The following is an 11,475-nucleotide window of genomic DNA, read 5'->3' as shown; positions in this document are numbered from 1 at the left end:
AAAGTTTCTGCCTATTTGGTCTGGTCCATGGTTCTTTGGTACTGGCATATGGTATTGTTTATGATACTTAGACAGTCTCAGTTTTGGCATACCAGGAAAAAATGGATAAAGATTTTTTTTTGATGCAGTAGAGTGCTAGTCTGCCATAAACAAGGATGAGCTTGAGACATTTCTAGATAAATTGATGCACCTTGAGACCACACTTTTAAATAAGATAAATCAGATACACATGTCTAAATACCACATTGTTTTTCTGTTGTGAGAAACCAAAAGTTTAAATAAGGACCAAAATGTGTAATAGATTTTGAGAAATGGGAAAAACATGCTCAAATGGGATGAAGAACAAGAGAGGCAAGGGGGAGAGGAAGGGAGAAGAGTAAAGGGTAACAAAGGAAAAGGTGGAGACAAATTACAATTTTGTAAATAATGGAGGCTGGAGTAGTTGAAGGAAGAGAAGGAGAATGGGAAAAGAGAAGCAAAGTAAATCATGTACATGCACAAACTCCCAATGCTGAATGTTACCATTATGTATATCTAAAATGTATCACTAAAATAAAAAAAAAATTACAGTAAAAATAAACTATGATACTGGTTCAAAAACATATAGTAAGATCAATGGAATAGAATAGAATATGTAGAAACAACCCCGAACACATCCAAATATTTCATCTTTGACAAAGGGGCCAAAAATATACACAGGACAAAAATAGCCTCTTTTATAAATGATGTTGAAAAAATTGTTTGACCATCTAGAGAAAACACATAGTTTCATATCAACATGAATTTCATTATAATCAAAATGGATTAAAGCTCTAAATGCTAAAACAGAAACACGGAACCTACTGGAAAATAAAGTAAGTAAAATGATTAAAGTCATAGGTGTAGGCAAGGACTCTCTCAACAAAACCCCATTTGCAGAGGAAACAGTACTGAGAATCAACCAATGAAATCATATCATTAAAAACCTTCTGGACAGCCACAGAAATACTGAACCAAGTGGATATAGAATCTACAGAATTGGAAACAACTTATCAGCTTGTCCTCAGATTTTGGGCTAATATCTAAATGATGCTAAGTACTCAAACATTTATACCACTCAATATGAAAGACACAATCAAAATACGAACAGAAATAAGTAAACACTGCACAAATACAGAAGTGACATTGAATACAGGACGACATTCTCAACATTGCTGGTCATTAGGGAAATGCAAACCAAAACAACACTGAGATTATATCTTACCTCAGAAGGAGTGGCCATCACATAGAAATTAAATCTTAATAAATGCCCTTGAGGCTGCAGGAAGTAAGAACTTTTCTATATTTTTGGTGGAAATGTAATCTAGTATTATCACTCTGGAAATCAGCATGGAGGATCACTAAAAATCTAAAACTAAAACTTCCAGTTGATCCAGCTATTCCCCTTCATTTGTCCTTCCAAAAGAGTTAAGGACATCATTTTACATGCATACCCATTTTTATAGCCGCACAATTTATAATAGCTAAATCCTGAAGGCAGCCTATGCATCCATCAACAGATTAATGTAAAGAAAATGCAATATTTACACACAATGGAGTACTACACCATGAAGAAAGATAAACTTGATTCATATGCAGGAAAATGGATGCCTCTTGACACCATAATATCAAGTGAAATAAATCACAGATAGGAGCCTAAATTTGCATAGTTTTCTTATATGAGAAACCAAAATTCTTATTAAAGAGCAAAATAAAATTTACATAATAAGAATTAGGGAGATAGATTTTTCTCAAATAGAAAGATGATAAAACGATAGAGAGAGGAGGATGCGGGAAAGGGAGTGAAAACAGGAATTAAAATGTGTTATGTACAGTTAGCAACTCCATAGAAGAAGTACAAACATTATGTACTGAAAACATGTACTATTAAAAAGAACAAAACAAAATAAAAAGTCTCAAAACTCAAATCCAAGTTAAGCTTGTGGTTGTCAGGGACTGGGGAAATGCCTATATACAGACAGATTGCTAGTATTAGTCTGAGATTTTTTCTAAGATAAAAATATTCTGGATTTTGAAGGTGGTGATGGTTGCATGGTTCTATATATATACTAAAAGTCAATATGTTTTAAAAGGATACATTTTACATTAACTTCATATACCTCAGTAAGCCTGTTGCATATAAAAACTTTAATGATATTTAAAAGCAAATAAGCCTGAAAAATCATGCTGTCACCTAATTAACATAAATTCACATGTTTTTCAAAATGTTGCATACTTTTAGTAACAGTATTGTTTATTGCATGACACTGGAAAATCTATCCAGCAACACTCATACATAAGCTATTTACAAGTTAAAAGATATACATATTAAATATATTTATATATATTTATTATACATTTATATAGTTATATTATATTATATATAACTATATAATACATCATATAGCATATATAACATAGAATATATCATATAGAATACATAAGTAAAATATAATGTATTATATGATATGTGCTATTATATGTTTATATATTATATAACATATATAATTGTATAGAATATATAATTACATGTATTATATATTATACATTTAAATATATAATATATTTGTATATTTAGCATATATTTATAGTTATATATATTTATATGTATAAAATATACCAATATATTTATAAAATAAATATATTATTATAGTTAAACATATTTTCTATTATATTAAACATATTTTACTATATTGAAATATTTATATAAATATAATATATTTATATATTGTATATGTTATATATATAAGTGTCTAATATGAATGACTTTTGGATATGATACATGTCACTTTTAAAAATTATTCTACTATTAGAATGTTTGCTATGCTGAAGGCATTGTCTTTTTGCTACTAATCATCACAATGATTTTATTATCAGGCAGATATTCTAATTTTGCAGGTGAAAAATCTGAGCCCACAGACATTACCTCCATTCTCATGTGTGGCAGAAGCATGTGTGAAACCAAGTCGTATTGCATTGTCAATCATGCTCCTAATATTTATAATAGCAAATGTATAAAATCAAACAGCTGTGAAGTAACAATAATTAACACCTTAGTTATTTTATATCAAGGTATTCTTTGTACTGTGAAATTCAAGAAAAACAGACAGATGATTTCTTGTTCACCCGAGAGCAAGCTTTTCTTAAACGTTACGATGTAATAAAGAGAATGTGTCTGGGAGACAATGGGCAGATTTGTAGCCTCTCTGGTATAGCATAAGTTTCCTGATATGCACTTCTGTCCTGTAGCTCGCACTCCTCCATGCCCACCTGCATGGGCAGAGAACACTTCAACTTCACATCACTTTGTGGGGACAAAGGCTCAGGAAACAATGCAAGATTTCACTCTAGCTATTGCTGTACCTGTGAGTAATAAGATACTCCTTAGTGTGAAGAAGGAAAGAATCATGTACAGATGCCCTCACACATTACAAATATAATGAGCAGCTGACATATGGGAAAGCAAGACATATCTTAAAGCATTGTTAATTAGGTTCTTCAAATTTCCAGAATGGAGTAGTAAAAAAAATAGAGCTACATCCAGAGAAAATCAAGGTAGGACGGAAATTCAAATATTAAGGAGATGGAAAGGTGATAAGTAGGAGAAAATCTTATTCAAGAATGATAAAGAAACAAGTGGTTATGTTTCTATGTAAAGATAAATTATCCCAATGTTATGCATTACATAAAAATTAGTTTACAGGTTTTAGAACTAAGAAAAAATTTTTGAGGAAAGTATTCAATGATATCTTAGTATAAGTTAGAAATTTAGAAGTCCAGCACATAAACCTCATAAGCAGTTGTTGATATTACTACACAAAAGATGAAAACAATTACTCACTGAGACATACAAATACAATTACAAGCCACAGGCAGAACAAGCATTTGCTTCATATATAATAAAGAAGTGTTATGAAATATAAAGCACTCCTCTTAAAGACAGATTACTAAAGAGAGGAATTTGCAAAATACATGCAAGATTTGAAAAAAGTGTGTTGAAAAGGAAAATTAAGTAGCCAACAGTGTTTAAATAAGCAGAACTTGAGAAATTCCAGTTAAAATCAAAGTGATTCAACAAGACTATCAATCTGGGCAGAATTTGTCATTCTTTTGCTTACTTCAACCAAACACACACAAACCAATACACACAGACAGATACACAAGGATGTATGCTAGGAATATCCTAGTGCAATTTTAAAAATAGCTGATACTTAGAAATATCATGGAATTTCATCAATAGGAGATTAAATTCAAGCTTGAAGGACATTTGACAAGTGTATTAATACATTATAGGTTTCCTGTGTTAGATTTTATTCCACTGTAAATTAGACAGGAAAGGGAATTTTTACCATTTTACTCTGTAAGAAGTATTGTGGAGATTAAATAGTGAATACATGGGCAGTGTTGAAATTGTATTAGATCTTTGTTTAACACTGGCATGGATTTGCTATTTACAGTAGTTTGCAAAAATACATTATAAAAACTGAATGAGGTTCTGTTTCTAAGTTTAACTTAGTAACATACATACATACTTCATCTGCAAAAAAGTTTGCAGGTGCTGAAGCACTAAAGCGACACTAATACTGAACACAGGTAATAAAGGTACCAAAGTGCTGGTAACTTGAGTCATCACCGTCAAGACCGTCCGGGTAAATATTGCTCACTTCTTGTTAGTTGTTGCTGTAACCTTCACATATCCAACTGCAAAAGGAACCCTTTATGGCTTTTTGCTGTACCACTTATCTGAAGAAAGACTGTTTCAGATCCTAGAGCCATGAGGGCAGATTGTCACTGAGCATAAGGTTTCAAAATTAGCTTTCCTGTATCATCACAAGACATATTGTACTCTGCTAATACTCTTTGACCCCTAGCAGCTATAATTGACGGTACAACTGCTCTATTGTGTATTCCAGGGAAGAACAACCCTATGAGGGTGATACAGCTAATGTGAAAAATGGGTGGCTCCATAGTGATGTGAAGAAGGACACATTTTATGTCTTAGGATACGTTAACCAGTTCCAGGCATCAGCAGCTGTACAGACAGATACCTCTATAAGAAGTATTCTCCAGCATCCAGTGGCAGGTTGCAAGCAATGAATATATTCAGTAAGCCTCCTCTCAGAAGCCTTTAGATCTTCCGCCTGCTCCAGCGAGTTCACGTCGGGCTGTAGCTATGGTCACTGCAGCGGCCCTGTCTGCATCGCAGCCCAAGGGTCCCACCCCGGCCCGTGGCACCATCTTCCACCCCTAAAAGGTCCCCTCTGCACCTCCTTTTTTAATTCTTTATTTTAATTTAACACTAGATATACTTTATACTTTTTTAAGAATTTTAAGAACACCCCAAAGTCTCCTGAATGTACTTTTAGTTATAAATTATGTATTGTCTGATATTTGATAGTCATTGTTTTAGACAATTGGATTTTATGCTGTGACGGACATATTGTTACACAAGTGCTGCAGAGGTGTAAGCGGGCATCCTCTGTCACCAGGACAACATGGAGTGTGCCACAAACTAGGGTCTGTAATTCTCAGTGCTCAGAGTGTCGACGACATCCTGGGTGTGCATAGCAGCCGCGTGTACTAGAAGAGCCCTTATAATTAAACTACTGGGATTGCTGCAAATATTTTAAAGTACTGGAGGGGCCTTCTTCCTGTTCATTGATGACTTTGGAAAGGTTTAAATTATTATACGAGCAGTCTTTCAAGTTTCATTTAACACAGCACTGAAATTTCAATAATAGGACAAAAACTTTTTAATGAGGCTGTCATTTCAATTAAATATGTTCACCTGGCTTTCATGTGTGTACAATTTTATTCTTTGAACTGCAGCAATAAAACCTTCTGCTCCTAAGAAGTCTTAAGAGGGTATTCTATATATTCTGCTTTGTTTTATTTTCCATAAATTTTTAAAGTAAATATGTGCATAAAAATAAATACTTTATACATACCTAAAGAAAAGAAATTGTATCAGATCACATGCTATTCATTCATTTGCTAATATGCATGTATATGTATATTTAATTTATTTATTTGTGAATATAAACAAACCTCAGAAATAAGAATGAATAAATCTCAGATGTTTTATATAAAAATTAAAGTTGCAAAATAATATGTGCAGCATGGCAGTACAGAAAGATTTAATGTATATGAATGTATAAAATATTTTAAGTCTCTATATTATGTCTACAAAGAGATAAGTACAGAAATAAAGTAATAAATACCAAACTAGGCTGTGTGAGATTTTTGTCTCAGATAAGGGTGCTATATGCTATTTAAAAAGGTAAAATGTTTTAACTGTTTTGATAATAATTCATATTTTAGCAGAATAATGAGTATGTGTTTGGATTATCTTGTTATACATTTTACTTCTCAAAACTGATGATTCTCTGTTAATTTCCAGGTTTTAATTCATAAATCTCATCCATTACTCATTTCTCTATTACATAGTACTCAAAATTTTTCTTTGAAGAAACTGTTTCTTCCGTGGTTTTACCCCATTCGCTGAAAAACAGAAGGTGAAACATATTTAAAGTCAGGATTATGTTGGTTATGCAGTTCTTACTTCTTATAAGAAACAGTCAGCATTATACCCTACTTAGATAAGACTTTTTGTGCTCTGTTCTGACTGACCAACTTGCTCTATCTGCTGTCCATTTCTGTGCTCTATGTTTACTGAAAAACATACCCCATCTTCCATCCAGTTACTTGATAAATAAATAAATAAAATCAGTCAATGAATCAGTCAATCTCATAGTCACCGCCACTTTTGACTGATCAATAGTTTTACTTGCCTAACTGATACAGGGAGAAAATAATAACATGCCATTGCCTAAGCCTTTAGGAAGATCTAGAGATATACTTACCCCACTGCACCTCTCTTCTCTTGTCTGTCTAATTACCCATTCTGAATGAACGCCTACTTTCAGTAAGAGTTGCTGCTAGTAGCATGCTTGTTTCCTTTTTGATCAGTTTATACAAATATTCTCCACTGCAAATGCTACTTTTCTGAGAGAAAATTATAACTGTAATTCATACAGGCAAATTGCAGATATCACCAAGAATTTCTTTACCTGCCTTTTCCCCAAAAAATCTTTGAATGTGCAATGCTTTCCTTACAAAAGGCATCAAGATATACACCATCACAAAAGTGCTACCCCTGGAAATAAAGTGAACAGGTGTAAGTGTAATAAACCAGAACAAGCTCACTGCTTGAACAGACCTTTAAGATGTTCTGCATCTTTATAAACATTTTAGGTCTTACATATAATTTGATATTTCAGAAGTATTTAGCATAGATTGTCAGTTGCTTTTGGCTCTGGCACCTTTAGGGGTTGATGAATTTGCGTGAGGACCTGGGTGTGAAATAGAATTTGAATACTTCAAGCAAAGCAGTCTCCAAGAATATTCTCACTTGTTTGAGGTGCTACTGTCTCATTAAATATTTGTTATCTTTGATAAGCTTTGACAAATTGCTTGTAGCAAGCATTTATTAACTTGACATATTTTTTAAAACACTGCAGAGACGCCCTTCTTTTCCGTTTGTACATTTGGGTTTGACTTTCATTTGGGTGATGTTTTGATAACAGATCTAGTTCTAATGAAATCAGAGAATAATTTATTTTCAAGAATAATATAAATTTTGACACAAAGTAGTAAGTAAAACTTAACTGTAAATTTTTAAAGGAATTATGTACAGATGGGAAACCTCTACCATATGAAAAGAGTTACATTACACAAAATGATGTGAATGCTCCCACATCCTTATCTCTAGCATTGCCAGTAAAAAGTCATCATAAAAAACTTAATAAATTATTATAATGCATAAGCGCTGTTGTTACCCAGAAGATACACTGATGAAAGGGAAACAATTCCAAAATTCAAGCAGCTCATAATCTTTGGGCAGATACTGAAAAATGAACATCTAGATGTGTATTCTACAAGCGTCTGCGTGCCACTGACGAAGTTCTTGTAGAAATACCAAAGCAGGGCGCAGAAAGTTTGTTTTGACAGGTATTGTGTGGGGACAGAACCTCCTTAATAGATTTGGTGCAGAGTTCATTTCTGGAGGATAAATGAAAGGATTCTAAAGAGTATGTAGGCACTGCGGTGGAGGGAGGCCCAGGGAATGAGACCGATGTGAAGGCTTAGTGTGAAACAGGATGTGACATATCTAAGTCATCACCAGGAGTTTAACATAATTAAAATATACACTGTGAGGGAAACGTGGTGAGAGAAAGCAATTAGGAATCAGGTCATGCAATTTTCTCTGTGTCATATAAAGTGATGGAAATTTGCAGCAAAGGCAAGGGAGAATTTCCAAAAGCTTCCAAATAGGAGGTGACAAAGTGAGATCTTTCTTTCTGAATGATTACTACAGGTGCAGCATGGTGAATCTGGGGGACTGGTATATCATTTATTAAGAAGACTGACTAGGAAAAAGTTAAATACTTTATGTAAAAGGTAATAGTGCATGACATCATGACACGTTTACTGTGAAAGTTATGTTCCCTTCGGATCCACTCCTCTCCCTGTGACCATGTCCACAGACCTAGCTCCTGACCTGTGCCCCAAGGTTCACACCTGAAATATTATTCCAGTGCCAGGGGAGACCCTTTGCCAATGTGCACAGAGAGCTAGCTTACCTAGAACTATATGACTACCTCTGTCCTTTCAGAACAAGATCTGCCATTAGACTTTTGGTGCTATAATGTTCTGTGAGATAGATAAATGCATAATGCCAGGTATTCACAATTGCAGTATCATAAAAATAGATTTGACACCCTAAAACTCCCCCTACCTCACCTTTTCACTTCTCCCCACCCCCTGCCAAACTCCTGCCAACCACTGATCCTTTTATTGTCCCCTGCAGTTGACAGGAAATCCTTACAGACTGTATCTTTCCACACTGACTTCTTTCATTTGGCACTGTGTATTTAAATTTCCTGCACTTCTGTGTGTAGCTTGAGAGCTCACTTATTTTTATTACCAAATAACATATCCTTCTATGAATATACCAAAGAGAAATCTATTTACTTATTTAATCCATGACTGTGATTTCTATTTTTAGCCGCCATGCATAAAACAAATGATTTCAAGAAAAATTTTATGTGATGAAAGTTTTCAAGCCAACTGGGTAAATATCCAGGATCATGATGTTAGAACTGTATTGTAAGACCATCCTTAGATCTTTACAAAATGACAAACTATCTTCCAAGGTGACCATACCATTCTCCTTCCCACCAGTGGTGAATGAGAGTTTTATTGCTCCTAACAAATCCCCACCATTATTTGTGTTTGTCAATGTTTCAAACTTTGTAACCATTCTAAAAGGTGCTTTTCTTTCTCTTATTATTATTTAAATTTACAATTGCTTAATGAATTATGTGGAACTCTTCTCATATGCTGAAAAAACATATATGGTCTAATGCTTTGGTTCAGAGATTTGTCCAATCTTAATTGGGTTTATTTACTTACCTGCTGAACTTTAAGAGTTTTGCGAATATTGTATTTCTTTTTCTTCATAGTTGCTGCAGTTTTTTAACTTAAAGAAATAAGACAGTAAAGATACACTTCAAACCTAGTAAGTATTTTCCACAGATTACAATCCTTATATTTTTACAGTACTAAACTGAACAATTTTTTTCATTTATTAGTCAAGCTTTTGTTAGCAAAACCCAAAACTTTCTTATAGTTTTCCTTTTAAATTTTTATAGATTATCATTGTACATTTTTCTATATACATCTAAGATTGTTTTGCAAAAATATAAGGTCTATTTACAGTGTGTATGTATATAATTCTGTGTGTATGTATGCTTTTGTGTGTGTGTGTGTATATGTATATATGCACTTCAGTTATTCCTGCATTATTAGACAAAAGGTCTATATTTTCTTCATTTATTGAATTTATTTTGGTACCCTTCTACATTTTGTTCCATTAATATCTATTTGTTCTTCTCTCAATAACATACTGTACTGATTGATTATTATGATTTCGTATTACACCTTTAGAGTAGTGTAAGTTATGCAATTTTATTATTTTTCAGCATTATGTTGGCTACTCTGAGATTTTACAATTTGAAAAAAACTGTAAAATTAATTTTTAGATATCACCCAAAAAATACCAAGCTGAGGTTTTCATTGGGACTTCTTTGAAATTATCTGTCTAGTTTGCAGTGTGTAATATTTACATTCACTCTAAGGAACTGGTACATGTACATTATATACTTCCCCTCCTGTCTTCTTTCTTCAGTCCATAACCTCTTTTATTTTTTCAGCATCACATTCATTTATTTGTCTTATAAGACCTTATAAAGTTAATTGTTATATATACAGATTGAGAAATCAGACTAATAGGCCAAAGAACACATAAAACTTGTAAGAAAATTGTACAAAGTCAAGGTACACTTTTAGATACATTGTCTGCGGAAGACACACTACTGCTTGACAGTTATGGCAGAGTATTTTCCATTCTTTCATCCTTTCCTGGGCACTGGTGTCATTGCCTCCTTTGAATATATCCTACAGTCACTCCAAAATGTGTCATTATTCTCACTTTGAGCAAGTTTATCTCTTTACTAAGAATAAGAAAATGCAGCATGCCACTTTACATCCTGCATTCTGTCAGTAGTGCATTTTGCATATACAACTTTCTAGCCTATGTCAGAAGTGTCATTTTATTAGATATTTACATTCCAACGTGGACCTCAGAATTTGGTGACATTCCATAGTAAAAGACTGACACTCAGGAAGCAGTGAAATATCTTGTGATTTCATTTACATACAGAAGTAATAGAATAAGGAGAGACTCTCAGAAGGTGACATCCTGTTCTTCTCCTTCATCTGGGAAGTGACTGGATATTCAGACAGGACAAATGACTTTGCTGTAATCACTCTTGCGACAGGCAGGGAGCAGGGTTCCAACAGCAGGAGGGTACAGTCCTTCTCCACGGTAGGGATTCATAGGACTCCGTCCATGGTCCATATCAATGCATGTGCACACTCAAGGCAAAATAAGAAAAATAAGTATTAAATTCAAAAACCTTTACACGTGATTATATGCCATTCTGATAAAAAGTATTATTTTAAAAGACTATATTAGGCAGTAAGATTTTATTATTACATATTCATATACTATGACTATAAATGTCTGAAAATATTCTCATTATTGCTCACACAGAGAAAAGGATAAAGTGATTTTTATTATCGGACCTCCTGTTGAGGTCCGATTGCATTGAAAAAATAGATGACCAAGAAAACTCTGCCCTTTTGACCAAACGTTTAATCCCTTGTTGCCTACTTAACTTATTTGTGAAATGGAAGTACTAAAACTATGTGTTAATGTAAAAGTTCATTGCCTCCTTTTATGTGTTCTGAGAATTTATTCATTTTAGTTGCCTATGTATTATTGGACATTTTATTTTAGTGGTCCTAATGTTTTTGAGTTATTTGTATATTCTA

At 33.4% G+C, this 11,475-nt stretch overlaps 1 pseudogene; it reads right to left on the bottom strand.

Moving 5' to 3' along the window:
- Nucleotides 1-4,806: 4,806 nt before the first annotated feature.
- LOC102030498 lies at nucleotides 4,807-9,540 on the bottom strand (annotated as a pseudogene).
- Between the last annotated feature and the right edge of the window lie 1,935 nt (nucleotides 9,541-11,475).

The sequence above is a fragment of the Chinchilla lanigera genome, unplaced genomic scaffold (genome assembly GCF_000276665.1).
Source record: "Chinchilla lanigera isolate Chin_1 unplaced genomic scaffold, ChiLan1.0 scaffold00053, whole genome shotgun sequence".
In the NCBI taxonomy this organism is placed as follows: Eukaryota; Metazoa; Chordata; class Mammalia; order Rodentia; family Chinchillidae; genus Chinchilla; species Chinchilla lanigera.
This window is presented reverse-complemented; position numbering and strand designations above follow the sequence as displayed.